The following is a 23,722-nucleotide window of genomic DNA, read 5'->3' as shown; positions in this document are numbered from 1 at the left end:
GTACCCTAAAATTTCAGAGGCCCAGAACTGGCTCTGAAAATAGCAGTGGGAAAAGGTCTGAAGCTTGGGGGTGATTCTCCTCATCCCAACAGAGCCCAACTTTGCTCCTAAAGTAGGAAAAGAATGGGAAAGCATCTTTCTGATGATACTTAGATGGTTACCTCCGAAAGTTCAAGGCAGCTATAGGGTCCCTTCTTGAACAGCAGCCTTTTTGGGGTGACACATCAAGGATGCCCTCATCTTTCTAAAGGCAATTGGGATTTTCTCTTCTTCCCTGCCCATCCTATTCATCTGTGCTGTTCTCTCTAATTACAGACTGACATAGACCAGGCAGAATCCTAGAGAGAATTTTTGGGGTGAGCTGAGAGGCTCGATGCAAAGGGAGAAATATGCTGATGATTCCTCCAGGGTTTGCACAATTATTGAAACAAGAAAGGGAGGGGGTTGGTGCAAAACATCTGGGAGGAGGAAGCAAGTAGACTCAAGAATTTTTTTTTAATTTAAACACTGTCATCCAACAAGGAGCAGAGCACTTCAAAACAGATGTTCCTGGCTGAAATTTTCCAGAGTGGAACAAATGAGAGGAGAGTTATCAAGAAAAGAAGGGAACTGAACTACTGAGGGGAAATTGTAAAAGAAACAATAGACCAGGCTAGCAGGGGGGACACAGGGCTGGGAATGGAAAGACCTAAATCCAGTCCTGAATCAATTGCTTTGAGGAAACTGAGTGGGGCAGTGGAAAGAACATTGACTCTGCAGCCAGAGAGCTTGTGTTCAAATCTTGCTTCTTGCAATTATTGTCAATGCAACTTTGGATGAGTTGCTTAATCTCTATGGGTCCCTGAAGACTCTCAATCCCTTCTAAACCTATGATATTATGAGTCTTCTCTCAAGGTAAGCATTAGGCTAGAAGTAATAGGATGGAGGAGAAAGAGTTCAGGGTGCTGGGTTCAAATCCCAACTCTGGCACTGTCCTTGGGGAACTCACTTTCCATCTCTAAGTTTCAATTTCATCATTTGTAAAATGATCTGGATGACCTCTAAGAACCCTCCCGAATCTAGTCTGACTGGTTCATTTTACCGATGAGAAGAATAAAGACTTGGCTGGAATGTTGCCTCAGTTCTGATGGGGAGTTGGAAGGCACAGGCTTACATTCCAACTCAGTTACTTACTCCCTGTGTGACCCAGGGCAAGACAGTTCACCCAGTCGCCTCTATGTCCTCTTCTGTAAAATGAAGCTGGACTAGGTGCTCCCCCATCTGAGGCCGTTCCATCTCTAGAGAGGTGAGTTCAAGTGAGATTCCCTCTAGATTTGGAATCAGAGTCCTAGAGTCCAAATTTTAATTCTGCCCCTGGGGGGGGGGGGGGACCTTGCCCAGTTACTTCATCTCTCTGGGCCTCAGCTTCCTCCTGTATAAAATAAAAAGATTGGCCTAAATAACTGATAGATAAATCCCTTCCAAACTTAAGTAACTCTGAGTAAAACTATGAATCACTCTCTTTTCTGGGACACTTTCATATGGACCATCCTTTTCTTACAACAGCCCTTGGAAGTGATAGGTAAAGGGTCAAAATCATAGGAAGAGGTCAAAATCTTGTTTTATAGTCTCCACTTCTCTTGTAATATGTTACCCCAAAAGTGACTTGTACGAGAGAAAATTCATGCAAGTGGCAAGATTTTATTCTGCCACCTAGGCCCTGTTCAATTCATCAATACCGGTGTTCTGTGGGAGTTTTGGTTCAGGCCAGTGATTTCACCAATGGAGGGAGTTCCCCCCAGGGAAGAAAGTTCCTTCACCAATCCAGATCAGTAACTGAGAGACAACTTTTAGATTTGGAGAATAGCCCAGGATGTTGAGAGGTTAAGTGATCTGAAGGAGAAAGAATCCAGGTGGTATGTGGTCCAGGCAGGTGAAAGCTGAAACCAGATGCCTGAGTCTGTACTCCGAGGAAGCCTCTCTAGCTACTGAGCCATCCTGCCTCTTTGAAAATTCAAATATTTCCTAATAATAGTAGCTGACCTTTATATGGCTCTGTCTGTACCTTATCTCATTTAAACCTCATAACAGCCCTAAGAGTTAAACCCAGGTACTCCAATTCCAAATCACAGTGCTAAGGGGATGAGGGATACAAAAAGAGGCAAAAGATAGTCCCTGCCTTCAAGGAACTTATGATCTAATGGGGGAATCAAGATGGTGGCAGCATTCAAAGCAAATCTTCCTATCTCCTATGCTACATACCTCAGAAGGGCTAAAGTGATGACAAGACAGGCTAGTCTTGGAGTCTAGCTCCCCCGAGTTCAAATTAAAAAAGCATCAAAACCATGTTGGATCAGCATAAAGTGCTCATCATGCCTCTTGTCCTATCTGCTACTGGTATGGTTCCCAAGACACTTTCAATGAGCTTACAGATGCACAAACTTTAGTTCAACCACAAAAAGCAATTATTTTAAAAAATAACAAAAATCATAAATAGGCAGGATTCAAAATTCAATAAATCTAGAAGCTTTTTAGTGGTGAATTAATTAAATGTCTGTTTAAATATAGCCAGAATGATGTTGTAAATATCCAAATGGTCCTCCTTGCCCTTGGCTTAAAACAATGGCTAACACGTAGATGTTCAATTTATGCATCTTGAAAAATTACTTTATTATTAAAAAGAAATGTACTTTTTTTTCCTCTTTCCTTGCTGAAAAAAATTTCACTTAAGTGAACACTAGATTAAACTATTTTTTTTGCAAGGCAATGGGGTTAAGTAGCTTGTCCAAGGCCACACAGCTAGGTCATTATTAAGTGTCTGTGGCTGGATCTGAACTCAGATCCTCCAGGGCTGGTGCTCTATCCACTGCGTCACCTAGCCGCCCCTTAGATTAAACTATTAAAGAGTTTGTTTTTCCATTTTCATTTCAAAACTCAGTTTTTGACTCTATACTACCAGACATCCAACCAAAGTTGTTTTCTGATGTTAAAACGTCATTTTAGAAGATGCTAGTTAATTAAATCAGTATTTATTTTTTGACACATTTAAAGAAAATAAGGAAATGTGATTAATCTGGCATGCCTTGTTCTTAGTGATTTATTGGCATTCAACAATCAATGCTTCCTTTTTTAAACACCCCACAAATAATGAATGCAATACTGTTTACCTGCTTGTCATTTGGATAATCCATCATAATATTTGTCACTTTGAAAATCAGGATGACATATACCCATTAACCAGTTCTATGATGTTTCTATCATTCTCCATTCACTCAAGACCAGAATTCAAGAATCACACTTATAGGTTAATTCATTCAGTATTCTGAGACATGACCTACATGGCTAGTAATTCTACTTTCTCTGCCATCTAGTAACAATGCCTGATCTGCTCTCACATAGTGAATCTATTATCTTCCTTTGACATCTCTTGACCTCACCATAGGTGTTGATTTTTTTATTTTTTTAAGAGACATTATTGAAGTCTTTAGCATTTTTGGTAAGTTTTAGATCCATATAGACTTTCACTTTAATCTTACACATCTGAGTCATCCTTGGTTACAAAAACATGCTTTGTACAGTCCAAATCTGAGTTTAGAAGGGAGCTCCCTTTGTAGCCACATTGCTCTCTTTATATACATACATACATACATATATATATATATATATATATATATATATATATATAAATAATCTCCCTTTTCCTCTACATTATAATTATTCACATTGCGCCCAAGGAATTTTGTATTTAAGGATCAGCTCTTGGAGAGGGGAGTAATCTGCAGTGGAACATGCACATGCTTAGGATAGAGGCACTGGCAAAACAGAAGTGGGATATGTCAGGGAAGTCAATGGGCTGAGCACATCGAGTTTGTTGAACTACTGAGAGGAAGCCAAGTGAAGATGCCTGAGGCAGAACTAAGAAAACTGTACTCAGGAGAGCCAAGCCAGAATTCCACAAGAGTCAGAGAGACTGGAATGTGGGAGGGATTTGAGGGAAGGACCTGAGGATAAAACCAGAACAATATAGTCAGAAGACCCAAGCCAAAGTCTAATACAGAGTCAAGAGGGCATGGAAAAAAGGAAACAGGCAACTGACAGATAACCCATCCATGGATGGCATAATGGAAAGAATGCTTGAAGTCACAGGACTTGAGTTCTAATCCTGCCTAAGACACTTTGTGTCTGTGAAATCTAAGCAAGTCACTTAACCTCTCTTGGCCCCAGTTTCCTAGTCTGTAACATGAAAGGGTTGGATGAGATGCCTTCTAAGGTTCCTTCTAGTTCTAGAGCTAGGATACGGTGGTCCATTATTCGAGAGTCTTCTCCAAAGTTGCCTAATTCTCCAAGTGTAGTTAGTCCAGTGGGGCGTCTCCCATTTTCCTTGAACATCTTTCCCTTTAATAAGTGCTCAGTCCAAACCAAGTGCTAGTTACTTTTCTAAAGTCTAGGATATGTATGTTAGAATATGTCAAGAATTCCCTTTTCTGGGGTGACTAGGTGGCACAGTGGATAGAGCACCGGCCCTAGAGTCAGGAGGACCTGAGTTCAAATCCCACCTCAGACACTTAATAATTACCTGACTGTGTGGCTTTGGGCAAGTCACTGAACCCCATTTGCCTTGCAAAAACCTAAAAAAAAAAGAATTCCCTCTTCTGTCTAGCAGGAACTACTGTTGACTTTTTTCCTAGGTCCCCATTGCAGTTAACCAAAGCTTCCTTACTGGTTGAAGTTGCTCCACAGTAATAATCTCCCTTGTTTAACTGAAGTGGCAAAGCAAGATTTTGCCAGATGCAATATGATTAATGTATTAGCTATTTATTTAGTGGATAAACTCTACCAGCAGAAACTTGGAAATTTGGAATCTTTCATTTACTCTCTCTTCAGTCTGTACCAGTTTTGTGAGCACTATCAAAATGCTGGACTGGAATTTTGCATCATAACTTTAAAAAAAGATTTGACTTTAGTTTCTCCTACCTTTTGTCCTCATTTAGAGACCATCATGCTTTTACTCTTATGATCACAGATTCCCACATTTATATGTCTTTTGTCATGTACAGGTATTCTATGATTCCTTCCATTCAATTGAATTGAAGGCATCACATTCACTCTATTAAACAGGACTTCCCTTTCCATTGGAAAATTCCTTTCATGAGCTCCATTTAATCAAATTTGGGGATTTCTTATAAGATTTTGAATTTAAATCTTCCCTTCACTTTGTTATCTGGCTTATACATAGTTATTTTCTTGTTTTCTCTTTCTTTGGACTGATTTTCTGAAGGACAGGAACTGTCTTTTGCCTTTTTTTTTTAATTCCCAGAGCTTAGCACAGAGCTTGGTTGTGTGGTAAGACTTAAATGAATGTTTCTTGATCGTCTGACACTATGATGTATCTAGATCTTTGAGATGGTAAATATTATTTATGCCTTTCTGATTTCTTTCTTTCTCTGATTTACAAAGCACTTCCACTATTATTCTTTCAATGGTGTGACTGAGCAAGTCACTTAACCTTACTTGGCTCCCTAGGATTTATCTACTAAATCATAGACACATTAAAATTTGCATTGGAAGAAGGGGGTCCCACCCCAGGTGTTTTCCCACACTGGCAAAATCCCAGATCCTTCATCCTATTTACATGCTATCTCTTTGTTGTCTTATTGCCTGGATCTACATTTACAATTTTCCATCCTCTTCTTACATTTTCCATCCAAATCCCTTTTTCTCCGAGCAAATCTCTTGACCAATGCACATCTCCAAGTTTTCATTTAATGGTGATCAATGGGAGTCCCTAAATTCAGAACGCATGTTCTTGGATGCTAATTTTATAGTCAGCTGTTCATTCCAACGTACACTTTGCTCTTCCCAATTTTAATCTTCAAGTGAAAGTAGTAATGAAGAATATCATTTGTTGTCCCCCAATTCACCTCCCCAAGTTTCAGAGGTTCTAGCTATTCCTTCCAGGTTTCTTCTAATTCTATTTATATTGAAATTTCTCCCAAATTCTCAATGCAAGACAACATGCATGTGGGTGTCAGTGTGATGTAGTAAAGAAAAATGCTAAAAACAAGAAGGAAGCAAAGTGCGGCGCTGGGGGGTGGGAACTGGACCTGGAGTCAAGGTGATCTGGGTTAAAATCTCTTTTCGGACACTTTCTTGTCTTTTCCTAATTCTCTAAAATGAAGGGACTGGATAAAATGACCTCCCCTGGGCCCCTTTATTTCTAAGCCAGTGATCTTACGACAAGCCAGGAGAGGTAGGGAGTTCCCTACCAGTTCCCCAGTCTCCCACTAGCCTGCTGTGTGACCACCAACAACTCGGGTTCCTCTTTAAAAATGAAGAAATTGGACTGGAATGCCCTATCTGTCCATTTCTCTCCTAGGACTATAGTCTTTTCTACCTCTATATTTGCATAATACTTTGATGGATAAAGATGTCAACCTTAAGGATAAATGACAACCAAACATGTCTTCTCATAGCGTATAAATCTTGCGGATGACTTTCCACTGAGGATTCAATCAATCAGCAAGCATTTATTAAATCTCTACTGTGTGCTAAACACTCTGCTAAGTGCTGAGGATACCGAGATAAAAAAGAAACTCTTTTTACTCCCAAGAAATCCATAGTTTGGGTGGGGGAAAGGGGAGTGGACAACAACAGACATGGGTATAAATCGACAAAAATGTATATACAATAGCCTATATCTGATTGGGGAAGGGCAAGGGAGGGAGAAGATTTTATAAAAATGAATTTTGAAATAAATGCCGGCTGGATATGAAAAAAAATAAATAACTTGGGGGGGGGGGAGAAAAAATGTATATTCAAAGCAAATGTACCATTTCTAGGGATGAACACAGTTAATGGGATCAGGAAAGATCTAGAGGTGTCTCCCTAGGTCTTTTAATTTTTTTTATGGATACTGTGCAACCAGCATTGTTCATCTCTTATCATTTGCACTTCTTTTTCTGGTCATTTATGGCCCTTCACGCACACTGAAGTATAAATTATCATTGGTAATATGCCTAGGACCTGTTTATAATGCTCATGTATTACTTTCTGGGTCACTGACAAATTTGATCCCTTTGAGACTTGGTGACTTGTTTTCTTTTGTTTTTCAAATATAGGTCAACTGGGCGGCTCCCTGAAAAGTTCACATGACAGGAGGCTGCCCCAAGAAAAACATGATCTCCCTGAATAAGGGAGTGACAGTGTTTAGTTTAATACTTCACACATGGTAGGCACTTTATAAATGCTCAATGATCGACTATTGACTGTAGACTGACTGAGAGGCCCTCAGTATTTTGCTTGAGTTGGACCAGGTAAATTCTTTAGATTTACAGTTAGAGAATGATATTCTGTTCTGGGTGCCACAATTGAATAAAGATAATGAATAATTGGAAGATGTCTAAAGGAGAATAACCAGTTTAGTGAAGGACCTTGAATCCATTTCATAAGATTTCTTGAGTGAACTAGGCATGTCTACCCTGGAAAAGAGAAGACCCAGGGAGGACACAGAAATTTTCTTCAAGGATCTTAAGAGATGTTATGTGATGAAGACCTTACATTTGTTCTGTGGGATTCTAGAGGACACAACCAGAACATGAAGAAGAAGCTAACAAAAATGGCTACTGGATGATATCAGGAAGCACTTCCAGTGCCCCAAAGTAAAATGGTCTAGATTCAGGATCTCCCTCCTTGAGGGGCCTTCCAACAAAGACCCTGAAGACCCTTTATCAGGGAGTTATTCCTGCCATTCTTTTTGTGATGAGTTGATGAGGAAAATGACTGTTGACATCCCTTCCAACTCCAAAATTCAATGATTTAAAAAAAAAGTGTTAGTAATATCTTTTTCAAAATACCACAATCTTTCAGGTATGTCTTCTTCCCCACCCTACCTCCATCCCAAAGGAATCTTCTTTTAGCCAAGAAAAGCATTGAGTAAAACAAGATGGCTGCCTTTGGGCCTGACTGTATAGAAACATTTAATACCCCATAAGTCTTCTGATTCTTCATTGAAGGGATAGATGTATTTCCTCATCTCTGGCCTGAGGCCAAGATTATGAGTCCTTTCCAAACAACAACAACAAAAGATGACTCCCACAATGTCCATGAAGAGGTCGATCCTTTCAGTCTCTATAGAACTAATATTGTGCACGCCCTGACCCCTATTCCCCCATCTTGCAACTCTTCTCATGGATGGTATAGACACCTTCGACCGGAGAACAAGAGGAGAAAGACAAGAAGTGAGTCTTAGCAGATGAAATGCTCAATGTGTCACATTAAAATGGAAAATAAAAACCTTGTCTGGGGAAAAAGGAGAGACCAGAAGACCTTCAACCCTTCCCAAACTCTCAGATACAGTGCCTTTCAAAGATTCTCCCAAAAAAACCACCAGTGACTCATTATTGATTTTGCTCATTGACAGGAAACAACACTGTCCGCCAGACAGAGTCAATTGGGAATCTCTCAATTGGTCTTCAAGCTTCTGCTTGACTTGGCTAAGGAGAGAGAGCAAACAGAGACAAATATTCTCAAAAGTCTACTAGGTTTATTGTCTAAGCCAAGTTGTCCCTATGGGAGGGGAACAAAGGAATCTGAACCTCAGCCCTGAAATCAGCTAGGCGGATTCTGTTGAGTACCGGGCACAGAACAAACCCAGGAAAACTGGCCTAAGAACTTAGTCTTCCATCTCCCACACTGTGTTTTTCTTCCTCCAAATACCCTCTGATATCTCCCACTCACTTCTCTGACATTCAGAATCTTTCATTTTCCTCAAGGTTCATTTTATGTTACCTGTTACACGACATTTTTCCTAATCCCCATGGTTCTTATTAACTTTTCTTCCTCTAACCAGCATAAACTTATGAATATTTAGGCACAGTGCACAAAGAGCTGACTTCAGAGTCAAGAAGACCTGGGTTCAAATCCTACTGTGACATACTGGTTGTATCATCCTGGGTAAAGTCACTTCAACTTTTAGTGCTCCAGGAAACCTTATGAGATGAAAAAATTACAGAACTGTTGCCAATTTACATTTGTAGAGTGTTCCCTGAACCAAGGAAATCTCATATCAGGTTTCAAACAAACCCTTGCCATTTGAACACTAAAGGGGCAAAAGAGAAGAATAAAAAAACACACTCCATGGTCCCACAATACTTCAGGTTAGAAGAGTTTCCCTCAGTGGAAGCTGCTTGATGGCAAGCATTGATTTTTTTTTGTCTTTATATTCTCAATATCTCAACACACAGTAGGTGTTGATTAGTAAATGTTTGTTGGATTGGATGGTAACAGGGAGTGCTAAGGCTCCCCAGTCCATCTTGGTTTAATTCCCATTAGATAACTTTTGAAAGACTGTGCTAGGTGGCTTCCACCAAGCATTGAAAGGCCTAAATTGGAATCAAGTTAAAACTCAGTTTCAATTTGGAGATATTTGTCATAAAGTCAACTGAGGGAATTTTGGAAAGTTTTGAGATAAACAAAATGAGAGGGTAGATGCCAATCATTTCATCATGTCACTAGCAACTTCATAAATGGTTCTAATGAAAATACAGTGGAGAAATTCAAAGTCAAGATTAATGAGCCACTATTATGTGTAAGGCAACTTGGAGGTTCATTTATCAGCGCCCACTAAATTGCATTAAATGTCTCTCCCGATTACAAATGGTTCTTATTAAGTCAACAGCATTTCAACTAGTCTGAGAAACTCTTTCCAAGATCATAGGATCATAAGATCAACAATTTAGAGCCAAAAGACTTTAGAGGTTATTTAGTCTAAATTCCCTCATTGTACAGATGAGTAGCTTGAGGCCCAGACAGGTGAAATGCCTGGTCCCAAATCAAGGGGATAGAGTTAGTTTTTGAGTCCAGATTCTCCTACTCAGTGAATACTGCCTTTTATCCACATCATAGATTCCCAAGCAGGAATGGGTCTAGTTCATCTTTCTTCTCATCTGGATCTTTATTGCATATAATGAGAGCACTGTGTTTCTCATCCAAAATTCCATTCCAGGGTTATTTCCCATTGTTTCACCATCACCCCAAATGTAGCTCTCAGTTTGGTGGCAAGATTTCACCATGAAGCAGAGACTCACCTCTCCATTAATTTTTTATCCATCAAAAATTGGATGGTTTTCATTAGGGAGGAGATTCCCTCCCCTGATGCAGCTCATAAGTCCACCATGTCTCCACATCCTATATCCCCTGCAATTCTTGTTGTCCTTCTGAGCATCCTCCACAGAAGGCAGAGACCTCCTAGTTTCTTTACTATTATGTATATTCACTGGCCCTCTGTTTCCCCAACTCTTGAAATATGGTCTGCTTACTTCCTTTTCCAGTCCTGCATATTTGTGCTACTTCTCACATGATAAGAACTATTAAGAACTTTTTTCATATGACTCTTAGTTATATTTTGTTTATTGTTTGCTTCACAAAGTATGTATTAGCCAGGGACAAGGGACTTTAATACCTGAACTCAATCACCATATTTTAGTTATAGCCTCTAAAGCTATTGCCTTAGAAATACTATCTTGCCATGTCCAATGGGACAAGTGGTGCCATGCTCTCTATGAAGATCTAACTGGAATGACTGAGCCTAGCGGGCACACTCCAAGTTAAGCATTGTTCTTTGTAGGTATCAGCTATGTCCCAGCAGGTCTGACAACCACAGCTCACTTTCTCTGGGCAAACATGGTCCCATTCATTCCAACAGCAGTGAATAATTCATACACCGATTTTTACCCTGGGCAAAATACATTGACATCAAAAGTCATTAAACCCAAGTCATTCAGAGAACAAAGTAGTCATTCATGCTCTCAACGTGCACCATGAAACCTTGCCAGTTACATTCAAGAATGAATCCGTTTGATTCACTGGCCATACTGCAAACATAGGAGAAGACAATTGTCGAGGCAAGATAAACTTTCCGATTTAGAGTGGTAGTACCTGAAAGCGGAAATGCCAGTTGGTCATTGTGATGGGCAAGTTAAAACCAGTTGGGAGGGAGACCTCTCAAAAGTAAATAGAGCTCATTCATTAATTTTGTTTCATCTTGTTCCTTTATTCACTTTCCCTTTTTCCCCCATCTCTAATACATGGAGTATCTCAAAGGGATAGCTCTCTTCTTTAACATTTCACCTGCCATTACAAAACAAGAAAGAAAAAGAGGAAGGAAGAAAGAAGGAAGGAAGGAAGGAAAGGACTAAAGCATGAGGAAGAAAAAGAGAATAATGAAAGAAGAAAGAAAAAGAAAGGAAAATGAAAAAGAAAAAAGAAGGAAGGAAGGAAGGATGGAAGGAAGGAAGGAAGGAAGGAAGGAAGGAAGGAAGGAAGGAAGGAAGGAAGGAAGGAAGGAAGGAAGGAAGGAAGGGAGGGAGGGAGGGAGGGAGAGAAGGAGGGAGAGAGAGTGTTGTTTTAATTGTATGGAGACTTAATCCATAGAATTTCTTTCACATGCTATCTGTCAATGGATGTTGGGCAGGCAAAAGGGCAAAAGAGAAGAATAAAAAATAGACTCCATGTTCCCATAATACTTCAGATCATAAGAGTTTCCCTCAGTGGAAAGGGAATTGAATATCAGCACCCTACAGAATGGTAATTAATTCATGCTAATTACTTGTGCCTTCGCTAATTAAGTGGCCAACCCAGAGAGGATCTGGTTGGCCATATCCTCAATGGCTCCTGAATTGGTCTTTCCTGTTGGCTTCTGATCTGAATCCTGGCTAAGGAAGAGAAGAGACTCCCACAGACACCTGCCCCGCTTACAGTCTTCTTTCCAAATGGCTCTCTTGGGACTGGCTGAACATTCCCCAAAGGATGAATAAAGAAAAAGTGAAGCTTCCAAGCTTCATCCATCAATATATTCCAATGTACTAGCTAACTGCAGCTGCTTTCAAATCTTCTTTAGGAGAAATGAGCTCCTTGGCCCAGGCTCAACAGAACCTGCTGGTTTATTGCCTAATGCAGATGATTAATTTATGGTTTTCAGATTTGGCTGTAAAGAAATCTGGGAAATAATGCAAAAAGAAGTTGGCAATTAATGTATACACGGGGAAAAAAAAAGGATCTTTAAAGTTTCCTTGTAAATCCCAGAAACATGGACATATTTTGTGTTGTTTTCATCATTACCCTCAGACAACCTCACTGGTTGTAATATATGCCTCTGGGTAATGTACAATTGTAGCTTCTGTACATCTCTCTCAGGAAGCCCTGGTTCCGTGACTTGAAAAATTCCAATTTCAGAGCTAGAAATGCTCTAAGAGATCATTACAGTAGAACTCCTTGAATATGCAGCTCAATCTGAAAGGATTAAGTGGTCTTCCAATTGCACATTTAGAACCGAAGGCACAAGGCCATTTGATACATCTCCCCCATTTCACAGATGGAGGAATTGAGGCCCAGGGAGAATGAAATGACTTGGCCAAGGTCACACAAGCAAAGAGAGTTGGGATTGAACTCTCCAGGTCTGATATAAGGTCTCACTGAACCACAGGATGCACCACTAGAAGCCAAGTTAGGACGAGACCACCAGGGTCTCTTAGCTGCCAGTCCTGCAATTGTTCCACTATACCAACCTGCTTCCAGAGAGAATGATGAGTTCTATCAACTCTTTCTCATTGCCTTCAAGAATCCTGGGTCACCTCAAACTCTGAGAGGATGTTTGAATAGAACCTTAGAGAAGAAAATTTACATGGTACCTCCAATGGTATTCCAGAGGAAGAGAAAATTCAGAGAGGATACCCAAGGTTTAACATAGTGACTAGCATGCCATAGATGCTTAATCAATTCTTGTAGGAAGAAAGGGAATAAATGCTAAAGTGAAAAGCAAAGTGGCTAAGAGGACTTATCCCAAAAGAGCAGAATGGACTAGCGGATAGAGCACCAAACCTGGACTAAGGAAAATATGGGTCTGAAGCCTGCCTTGAACATCCCTTAGCACTATTACCCTAGAAAAATCATTAAGTTTTGTGAGACTCATTTTTCTCAAGGGTAAAATGAAAAAGTGGGATTAAATAGACTCTAAGATCCCTACCAATTTTAAATCTATAATCTTTTTTTTTGTTTTTGCAAGGCAATGGGGTGAAGTGACTTGCTCAAGGTCAATACAGCTAGGTCATTATTAAGTATCTGAGGTTGGATTTGAACTCAGCTCCTCCTGAGTCCAGGGCCAGTGCTTCCCCATTCTATGAATCTTTTCAGCTAGGATTTAGGATTCTATGATAAGGCAAAAGGGGGAAGATTTTGATATCATATGGAAAGAAAATGCTTAAATTCCTTAGCCAATCAATCTCATCTCCACTGGTTCCCCACGTACACATTCTGCTCTAGCCAGACTGGTTTCTTTATTGCTTTCCCTGCATACTCAACTACACACTATTCTCCTATTTAAAAGTCCTATCTCCTTCACCTTGGTGCAGACAGCTTCAAAGCCAGGAAGGACTGGAAAGTCAACTTCCATCCAGTTCCATGATCTTTCTAAACAAACCTTCCCTCCCTTCTTCTACTGTCAGGCAGTTCAATTAACTAAGTATCTATGAAGTGAGGGGTACTATATTAAATACTGGGGGTACTAAAAAGAATGCCCCTGCCCTCAGGGAGCTTACACTCCAAGGGAGAATATATACAAACAAGCTAAATACAAAATAAATAGGAAATGAAGAGGGTTTGGCAAAGGCTTCCTATGACAGATGGGGTTTCAACTAAAACTTAATGGAATCTAGGGAAGGCAGAGAAGAGGAAAGCCAATGTTCTAGACATAGGAGACAAGCAGAGAAAATGCCTAGAGCTGAGAGACAGAGGGTCTTGTTCATGAAAGAGCCAGGAGACCACTGTCACTGGAAGTGACAAATATAAGGAGACTAGAAAGGTAGCAGGGGCTACAGAGAGTTTTGAATATCAAGTAATTTTGGCATCTTGTTTGAGAGTTTTGCATTTGATACTGGAAGTATCATCCGACCTTAATCATTCCTGTTACTGATGTATCTAAGCAAACTTTCCCTATCTTCTCCAGTACCTCTAAAACAAATGAAATAATTTGTATTGCTAATTTCTCTCAGGTGGCTGGTGGACATACTGTTTGTCCCTCCAGATGGGCCACAGGATAATGACCTTCTTAGCCACCACAACTCAAAAAAAAATCAAAAGGCAATATGCAGAGGTGAATAGAATTGGGAAAAGCAACAAAATTCAATTCAGTCCAACAAGCAATTATGAAATACCCTGTGACTGCCAGTCACTGAGTATGCAAGGACAGACACAAGGTCCTGCCTTCAAGGAAGCTTCTGAGAATTGAGATGTCCTATTCAGAGATGAAGAAACCTCAAGAAATATCAAATATGAATATAAACAAGTATGTAAAATACTTTTCAGAACAAATGGGAATGGTGGGGGACAAGGAAAGCTCTTCACTAGGAAGCAGCAAGTGAAGGGAGTGAGAGATTTTTCCATTCCAATGTAAGCTCTTTGAGGGATGGAATTATTTTTTCTTTAGGTACTTTCATCTCCAACACTCTGTATCTAGCACATTTTTAGAAATACTGATTGACTGATTGATTCTAGGACTGAAAGTCAGAGATTTAGATCCGGAAGAAAGCACACTATAGTGTGCTCTAGATGGGGGACCCACCTGTTCAAATCTGTCAAAGGTGAGAGATGAAAAACAATGTCTGAGGAAGTGCTAGCTGGATGTCAGATATCAGATGTCTTCCCTCTTCCCTGCGCCATCCTGGATCCTGAGCTTTTTCAAGGCTCAGTTCCCATGCTACCTCCTACATGCGGCCTTTCTTAATTTCCCCAGGTGTTATTATTCTTTCATGGACAACAAAATTATTTTTGAAACAAGATCGTCTGACTGGTAGGGACCAAATGCCTGCCTAGCTCCATGGGAAGCACTCCAGTCCACACCAAACATATTCTGTGAAGGATATAATTTCCTTGAAGGCTGGGGCTGTTTTCTTTTCTTCCCTGTATCTCTAGCTGCAGTGCCTAGTATATTGCAAATACTTCACAAATACTTGTTGAATTGAATGGAATTGAATTTCAAGGTTCAGTAATAGGAAGGTGGATCAAAAAAGACAAACTTCCTTCTTCTGTTATTTTCCCAGAGCAAAAAGACTTTAGAGTGAAAGGAAGCCAACTGAGTCCAAATCATTGCTCTGACAACCAATATCTGTTACTAGGAGCTGGTCATCTAGCCTCTCTGGGACTCAGTTTCTTCATCTGTAACATACACAGTTGGATTAGATAATCTCTAGGGTCACCCGTAGCCCCAGATCTATGGTTCTATGACTTGGGTCACCAGGGAAAACATATTATATCATGGACACTCCCTAACCAACTGCAAATGAATGAACTTCAACTTGGCTCCTGGAAACTCCCTAGTGTTCCTGTTGGAATCCAGTGAAGGGAGGCTCTTGGGTCCCTCCCGGCCTTGGAGATAAAAGAGGCCAGGCTTTCATTAACCACAGGATCCAGTCAAACTCAGGAGCCCACAGCCTCTGTAAGGAAGTGGTGGAAGCAATTAAGGGGGCTAGTTTAGAGAATAGGGCTGCAACTGCTCCTTTGACCACATCCGATATTGGCCTTGGATTGTTATTTGGGAGGGATAGTAATCGCCTCCTGGGAGGGGAAGAGGCGAGCTGGCTTGGGCCAGACTCTAATAGGTTTCAAAAGTGAAGCTCCCTCATAAATAGTGTAGATTGTGAAACCAGAACAATCACTCTGTTTCCAATAGATCACTCCCAGTCCTCCCTTTTTAAATTAAATAAATATGGTTCACCAAGTAAGTAACAAATATACCATTCTTGGTAAAATACCGTAGAGATCAAAGTGAGAAGTCTACATTTGGAGAAATGAATCTTGCATATTCAGGCCATATAAAATCTATTTGGGGGTATAAACCTGTGATTTCACCTCTATAGAGAATTCTAGAGGTAAAACCTCTCTCGACTGATACACAGGTCAATAAGTCTTTGGTAATTTAAATTCCATTGCATGAGGCTTAGCCTGAACTGATGATCATGTAAGATCTCAGAAGATTCTTTCTGATTCTTGATCCCTGAATAAATGGAGTCTGAGTCCAGAAAGGGACAATCCCATGCCCCCTTCTCTAAAGTGACAGAAATTGTAATTGAAAGGAGTGAGACTAAACTCAGGATGAACAGGGAACTTTGCTCATCATTAGGCCCAGTGTTTTGTCCTCTCTGAATTTTCACCTCTATGGGCAGATCCAAAATTGTTTTAGAATGGGTAAGACATTTTCTTGTGCCATCTACTGGATCTGAAGGCAACCTACAAGAGAATCCCAACTAATGTCTGTCCCATAGACTTTAAGGATGATGGGATCAAAGAAACCCAGGACTAGAAGGGACTTCAGAACACAGAACAGAAAATGGCAGAACTCAAAAGGGCCACAGAGATAGAAGAGATTGTAAATCCAGAATCCAGACTGTCAGCTCTAAGGGACCTTAGAATCCAGAGGGAACCAAGAACACAGAACATGGAATGTCAGAGCAATAAGGACTCTTGAAAAGAATCTAATCCAACCCATCATTTGAGAATGGAAGAACGTGACTTGGCTCACCTTTAGATGTCATGAAAAATCCTTGGAAACACTAGGAAATATTTCTCAGTATTTACATGTATATACATACATTTTTATATATGCATATATTCATATATACACATATATTTTCAGGTTATTTAAATTCCCATGCCTTAAATGGTGATGATGCTGATGCTGATGATGTTTGTCTCTTATCCTCAAAGAAGACCATGATATCATATAAGTTGGATTTGAGCAAAGGGGTGTCCCGTTTTCTTCTCTGGAGCGATCTGGGTCCAGTGGCCAGATATGAATCAGGATGACTGGAGATGGTCCTGGATGCGAGGCAATCAGTGTTAAGTGACTTACCCAAAGTCATACTTGTCCAAAGTCATACTTGCCTTATATGATGCCATTTATGTTGAAATCTTTAAAAGCTTGCTTTGGCATTTTTTTAGAGCTGATATAAAGATATGCATTTCCTCTTAGCAATGAATAAAAGTGTAGACTCAAATGCACATCTGGATGCATATTTCAAGGACTGAATTATAACTAGTTTATCCAGAGCTAAATTATGTATCAAGCAAATCAAACTGATCAATAAAGTTTCATTAAGTTTCTACTATGTACCAAGCATAAGGTGTTGTAAAATTCAAAGGCAAAAATGAAATAGGTCCTGCCCTCAAAGAACTTACCTTCTATTGGGAAAGAGGAGCAGCAGCATGCACACAGATAATGGAATACAAAACATACAAAATGAGGGAAGAGCAATATGATGGGAGGGAATCAACAACCATGCACATCAGGAAAGGTCTTTTAGGGAGCAGCTGGGTGGCGGGCCCTGGAGTTAGGAGTACCTGAGTTCAAATCTGGCCTCAAACACTTAATAGTTACCTAGCTGTGTGGCCTTGGGCAAGCCACTTAACCCCATTGCCTTGCAAAAAACCTTAAAAAAAAGAAAGGCCTTTTGGATGAGGTGGTCCTATATGCGAGACTCAGAGTAAATTGGAGATTATAGGAGGCAGAGATTAAAAAATATGGGAGCATATTCCCAAAGTAGGAAACAGCTTGTACCAAGGTGTGGAGGTAGGAGATGGTTTATTACATAGGAGGAACAGCAGTTAAGTCCATTTGAATCCAGATTGCAATTTAGATCTTTAATTTAGATTGTATGAAAGGGAATTATGTATAATCAGCCAAGAAAAGCATTCTAGATCCAGATTTTGAAGACTTTAAACAAGGAGAAATTTGTACTTGATTCTAAAGATAATAGGAAATTACTGAAATTTTTTGAGGGAAGTGACATGATTAGAATTGTGCTTTAAGACTATTCATTTGTTAGCTATGTAAGTGATATATTGAAAAGAAAAGAAACTGGAGTCAGGGAAATCAGGTTGGAGATTTTTGCAATATTCAGAAAAGTGATAAAAATCTACACTGAAGTGATAGTTATATGAGCATAAAGAAAGGGACATGGAGTTTGAATTGATAGATGTTGGCAACTGATTCAATGTGTCTGATGAGAGAAAGTAAGGAGTTGAGGACAACTCATACATTGTGTCTCAAGACTGGAAGGATGATGGTGTCCTCAGCAGAAATGGAGAAGATGGAAAGAGCATCTGGGTTGGTATTTGTGGAGGAGCCAAGTGTAAAGAAAGATGTATAGCTTATATGTGTTGTGTTTGAGATGACTATGGGACATAGATGGAGATAATCAGAAGGCAAATTGTGATATGAGACTGGAGCTTGGGAATCTTCACCTTCACCATTGGAATCCTAGGTACTCATGAGGACATAGAGAGAAACGAGAAGAAGGCCTGGCCAATTAATCAATCAATCAGCAAGTGTTTATGATGTGTAGCTAGATGGTTCATGAACTGAGTGCAGGTTCTGGAGTAAAAAAAAACCAACTTGATTTTGAATCTGGATTCAAATACTTAACTAGCTGTGTGATCTTGGGAAAATCATTTAACCTCTGTTTGCCCCAGGTTCCTCAATTGGAAACCAGTGATAATCAGAATCACTATCTCTTAGGGTTACTGTAATGTTGTGGCTTATTCCCTTCCCTCTCTTATGTTGCAAATACTCTAATTGATGAGAGTCCCTTCCCCCATTGGAACTTACCCTTCAAGAGAGAAGATAACAAGTCCACATAGGAAGACATAAGTAATATCTCCAAAATTAACTTTGGGAGAAGATGAGGTATACCTCCAGTTAGTAACCATAATATGAATAATTATTCAACAAAATAGAAAGACTGAGAAGGAACAGTTAGAAAGTGGGAAAAGGGAGAGAGCAGTGTCAAGAATATATATTTCTTGAGTACCTCCCATAGACCAAACACTCAGAAAGGTAACAGGATACAGAGGGGAAAAATGATAATAGTGTCAAATGGAGCAGATAGGCCAAGAAAAAGGAGAACTGAAATTAGGTTGTTGGATCCAACAAGAGATCATTGAGAGGACAGAGCCAAAATGTCAGAGAAGGAGAAGAAATGCAGATGAGCTCTTCTTTGAATTTCCTCCACAAAGATCTAGAAAATGTACCACACCAAAGTCCTGATTGAGAAATCGAAGGAAAAAAATCACAGTGAGTCATTTTTCCAGCTTAGGTCACTATAACAGAGAGATTGGTAGACACTGGAATGGGATCAAGGCAGAAGCACACTCTTTCATCATAGAAACTAAAAAAGGATGGAACTAGGTACCAGAATCCGAAGCCCTAAATCCACACAAAAAGAGGTCTAACCTTGTGCAAGATGTAGGAATAGGTGTCAATTGGCAGCTTTCTTGCACACTACCCAGTTTCAGGTCATGGAACCAAGGCAGAGTGAGGAAGGAACCTGGTACCTAGGAATGACATTCCAGGGTGATGAGTAGTCATGGGCTCTAGGAATCCTACTGATCAAGGAACAAATTCAGAAACACCGAGTAGTTGTACAGGTCCAACTTTAGGATTGGAGGTAAAGGCTCTTGTCTAGCCTCAACCTAATCCAAAGCCTATGACAAAATAATCAGGGCAGGAATCCCAGACCAGGGGAGCTATCTATCACTCTGAACCAGCAGAGCTTTCCTCCTACATGATAGTGATTGAGTCCAACAGCAGTCTACTGGAAATCCACCTGGGAGTAAGCTCACAGATGTGTTGGTCAGACTCAAACCCAGGTCATGAACCTCTAGAATGAAGACCTGGGAGAGCAGTAATGAGATCATGTTAGATGAGATCGCTTTAGGAGCATTGAAAGATTGCAAGTCCCTGGTCTTAGCTGTTTGTGAGCTCCTGACATAACACAATGTTTTTGAAATTTTTATTTATTTAATTTATTTTGAATTTTACAAAATTTCCCCTAATCTCACTTCCCTCCCCCCTCACCCCCAAAGAAGGCAGTCTGTTGGTCTTTTATTTTTTGTTAGGCAATGGGGTTAAATGGCTTGGCCAAGGTCACACAGCTAGGTAATTATTAAATGTCTGAGACCGGATTTGAACTCAGGTACTCCTGACTCCAGGGTCCGTGCTCTATCCACTGCGCCACCTAGTTGCCCCCCCCCCCCCACCCCATTAGTCTTTACATTGTTTCCATGGTATATTTTGATCTAACTTGAATGTGATGAGAGAGAAACCATATCCTTAAGGAAGAAAAATAAAGTATAAAAGATAGCAAACTTACATAACGAGATAACTTTTTTATCTAAATTAAATGTCTTTAGTCTTTGTTCAAACTCCACAATTCTTTCTCTGGAGACAGTTGGTATTCTCCATCACAGATATCCCAAAATTGTGCCTGATTGTTGCACTGATGGAACGAGCAAGTCCATTAAGGCATAACACAAATTTCAATAATCAAAAGAAACTGGCAACAGGATCTGAGGCACAAGCCCAGCCCAGATATTCCCTTCAGAAGTGTTTAGAACTTGGCCCTAAAATAAAGTGAAAAGTTATGGAAAAGCCTGGAAGAATAAATCAACAAAGAACTCCACCATAAAAAACTATTATGAAGACAAGGATGCTCAAGACATACCCCAAGGGTTGTGTCTTGGGTGGTGCAGTGGATAGAACACTGGCTCTTAGAGACAGGAGGACCTGAGTTCAAATCTACACTGAGAATAATTGCTTGGCTGTGTGACCTTGGGCATGTCACTTAACCCCATTGCTTCAAATAAATAAAAAATTAATAAAAAAGACACAATCCCAGAGGAAGTAAATTGCTCTAAAACAACTATGAGCAAAGCTTACCCACACTGTTTGGGCACAAATTCAACTAGAATTCTAGGAAGAGATTTAGGGAATGAGTTAATTTTTTAAAAATTAAAAGGGAAAAAAAGAATGGAAGTAAGAACTATAGAAGAAAAAACTAAAAGAACTAAAGGCTTGGCACAAAAGGTACAAAACCAATTATCCAAACAACAAACTCCCTGAAAATTTGAATGTACCAAATAAAACATGACTTCCATTAGACAATAAGAAATATTCAAAGTCAAAAGACTAAAAAAAGGATGCAAAATTTCTCATAGTAAAGAAACAAAACAAAACAAAACAACTGAACTGTAAAACAGATCAAAGAGAGATAATTTAAGAATCATGAGACTACCCAAAAGTCAGGAACAAAAAAGAGGCTATATTTTATAAAAATCTTAACTAAATCTGTCCAGAACCAAAGAACAAAGTGAAAATAAAATGAATCATCAGTCATTTCTGAAATTCCCAAATTAAAAATTCGAAGACCATAATAATCAAAATCCAGCCCTTCCAGGTAAAAGAAAAGATATTGCAGTTAGCCAAAAAATAAACAAAAAAAGAATTCAAGTGCCAAGGAGCCGCAATCAGAATTAAACATGGTTCAGCAGCCAACACGGTAAAGAAAAATAAATTATTTCAATACTCTATAAAGTAAAAATATGATGGAATGCTACTTTGCCTTAAGAAATGAAGAGGAGGGGGCAGCTAGGTGGTGCAGTGGATAGAGTACCAACCCTGGAGTCAGGAGTACCTGAGTTCAAATCTGGCCTCTGACACTTAATAATTACCTAGCTATGTGGCCTTGGGCAAGCCATTTAACCCTTGCAAAAAAAAAAAACCTAAAAAAAAAAGAAATGAAGAGGAAGATTTTGGAGAATCCTAAGAAGAAATGTATGAAATAACTCAGAGCTATGTGAGCAGATCCAGGAAAGCAATTTATAAGATAACAATATTGTGAAGATAAATATTTTTGGAAAGCTCAAAAATTTTGATTAACAAAACGACCAAGCTTCATCCCAGAGAATTCATGATGAAATATGTTGTCTACCTCCTGATAGAGAGATGATGGACTCAGATCAAAGATTGAAGAGATATGTGCCTAGGTGTGTAAATTAATATATTCACATATATGTATGCATATGGGTATATTCATTCATTTATTTATATATACATATTTGTGCATCTATCTATTTATTTATTTGTTTGTTTGTTTGTTTGTTTGTTTATTTGTTTGTTTATTAGGCATGGCCATTGCAGAAATTTGTTTTGCTTGATTATAAAGATTCAGAACAGGTTTCTTTCTCAAGGGGGAGAGGGGGGAAGAAAGAGAAGGAAGATTTTCATTGACTGAAAAAATTAATTAAAAAACAGGTCATTGGTAACCAAGCCATATTTGAATGATGTCAGAATTTAGATTTCAAAGGTTTAACAAATGTGTAAGAGGAGTAATTATGAAAGCAATGAGTATAGATGGTGTTTTTTTTTCTTCTAGGAATTTCTCCATGAAAAGCAACTTTGGCTAAATCAATCTCCACCTTGACTACCTGAAATGCTGCCATGAACCTGAAATTACAGAAGAAATTTCCCTTAGTAGTCAAAATAGAGAATACCAATTCCTTACACTAATGCAGTGCTTCCTAATTTGTGAATTACCCATCTGTGCATGGGCTAGGGAGTTAGCACAAGGGGTTTTTCTGGCTATACATGGACATAAGTTTTCACTTTGATCTTTATTTAACATCACCAAAATGTGCAAAGTGACTCCAAGCTTAATACATATCTTCTTCTTTTGAAAATAAGTCACATACCTAGGCATATTATTTTTTCAATGTTTTATTCATATTGTGATCAATAAGGGGGCATCGATGGAAGTATGACCAGAAGTAGAATACTATAGATGGTAGAGACTAGTACAAAATGGCAAGTTAATGGACAGGAGGAGATACTGAGGGCATGAGAAAAGATCCCACTCTTAAGGGGAGAAAGAATACGCTGGTCAGGAGAATGGGTCACCTGTGTTGTGTTGTGACTTAGGGGCACAGTTTTGGCTCCATTTTACCCGATATGACTTTTAGTAGCCTGTATTGCAACGGATGTCAGGTGCATAGTTGACTGACTGAACAGTTGTCCTGAAAATGAGGTGCCCTTTTCCAAAGAGGCCAAAACTGAGGGAGCAAAAATCAGGACTCTGGCAGAGGGTCAAAGAGAAATGGGAGTATCAGTTATAGTGTATGTTGTAAAATATTCTAGCATACTCCCTAGACATGCTTCTGCAGATAGCTAAGGACTATGAGGTGTGGTCCCCTGTGGGGGTGTGGGATAGCATAGAGGATGCTCATTCTCTCTTGTCCCACACCCAGGGACAAAGCTCCAATCACCCCACCCTAGTTATATCTCTGATTGAGTTTAGAGTAAGGAGGATCTAGGTTTGTTTGCAAACTGTGACACTTGCCAACTGTGTGACCGTGGACAAGTCTTGTAATTTCTCTGAGCCTGAAGTTCCTCATTCATTGAGGATAATCATATCCATAGGAGGAGACTCAAATGAGATTCTGGGTAGAAAGCACTATACAAATGAAAATTATTATTATTCTTTTAATTCTTATCATTATAAAATACAAATTCTCTTTAAAAAGCATGACTGAACTTGTAAGAGATTGTTGTCCTCATGTATTTTTTTTCAGATACCTAATACTAATAGTACAACTCATCATCTGGACAGTCCCATAAAACCACTTTTTATAGCAAAAAGAAAATTCATCCTTATGGGAACGAGCAGAAAAAATCAGCCCTAAAGCTAAGGCAGCACGATTCATTTTCCCAGCATCATTAGAGAAATTCCATAGAAGCAGATTTTCAGATAACTTGAACCTTAAAAAACAGAATAATAGCTTAAGTATTTTTTATGAACATTCTTATAGAATGGATCATGAGTGTTGTTGCAATCTTAAGCAGAGAATATAATTTGAAATTTTC

At 39.4% G+C, this 23,722-nt stretch overlaps 1 long non-coding RNA gene across 2 annotated transcripts in view; it reads left to right on the top strand.

The window, feature by feature from the left end:
- The window catches only part of LOC141522993 (uncharacterized), a 38,389-nt gene extending 15,077 nt beyond the window's left edge, over positions 1 to 23,312 (top strand). For both annotated transcript variants that reach the window (XR_012478291.1, XR_012478289.1), the window contains one exon: positions 22,239 to 23,312. This is a non-coding gene — a long non-coding RNA (uncharacterized LOC141522993). The remainder of the gene's footprint in view (positions 1 to 22,238) is intronic.
- Positions 23,313 to 23,722: the final 410 nt, after the last annotated feature.

This window comes from Macrotis lagotis, chromosome 4 (genome assembly GCF_037893015.1).
Source record: "Macrotis lagotis isolate mMagLag1 chromosome 4, bilby.v1.9.chrom.fasta, whole genome shotgun sequence".
NCBI lineage: Eukaryota > Metazoa > Chordata > Mammalia > Peramelemorphia > Peramelidae > Macrotis > Macrotis lagotis.
This window is presented reverse-complemented; position numbering and strand designations above follow the sequence as displayed.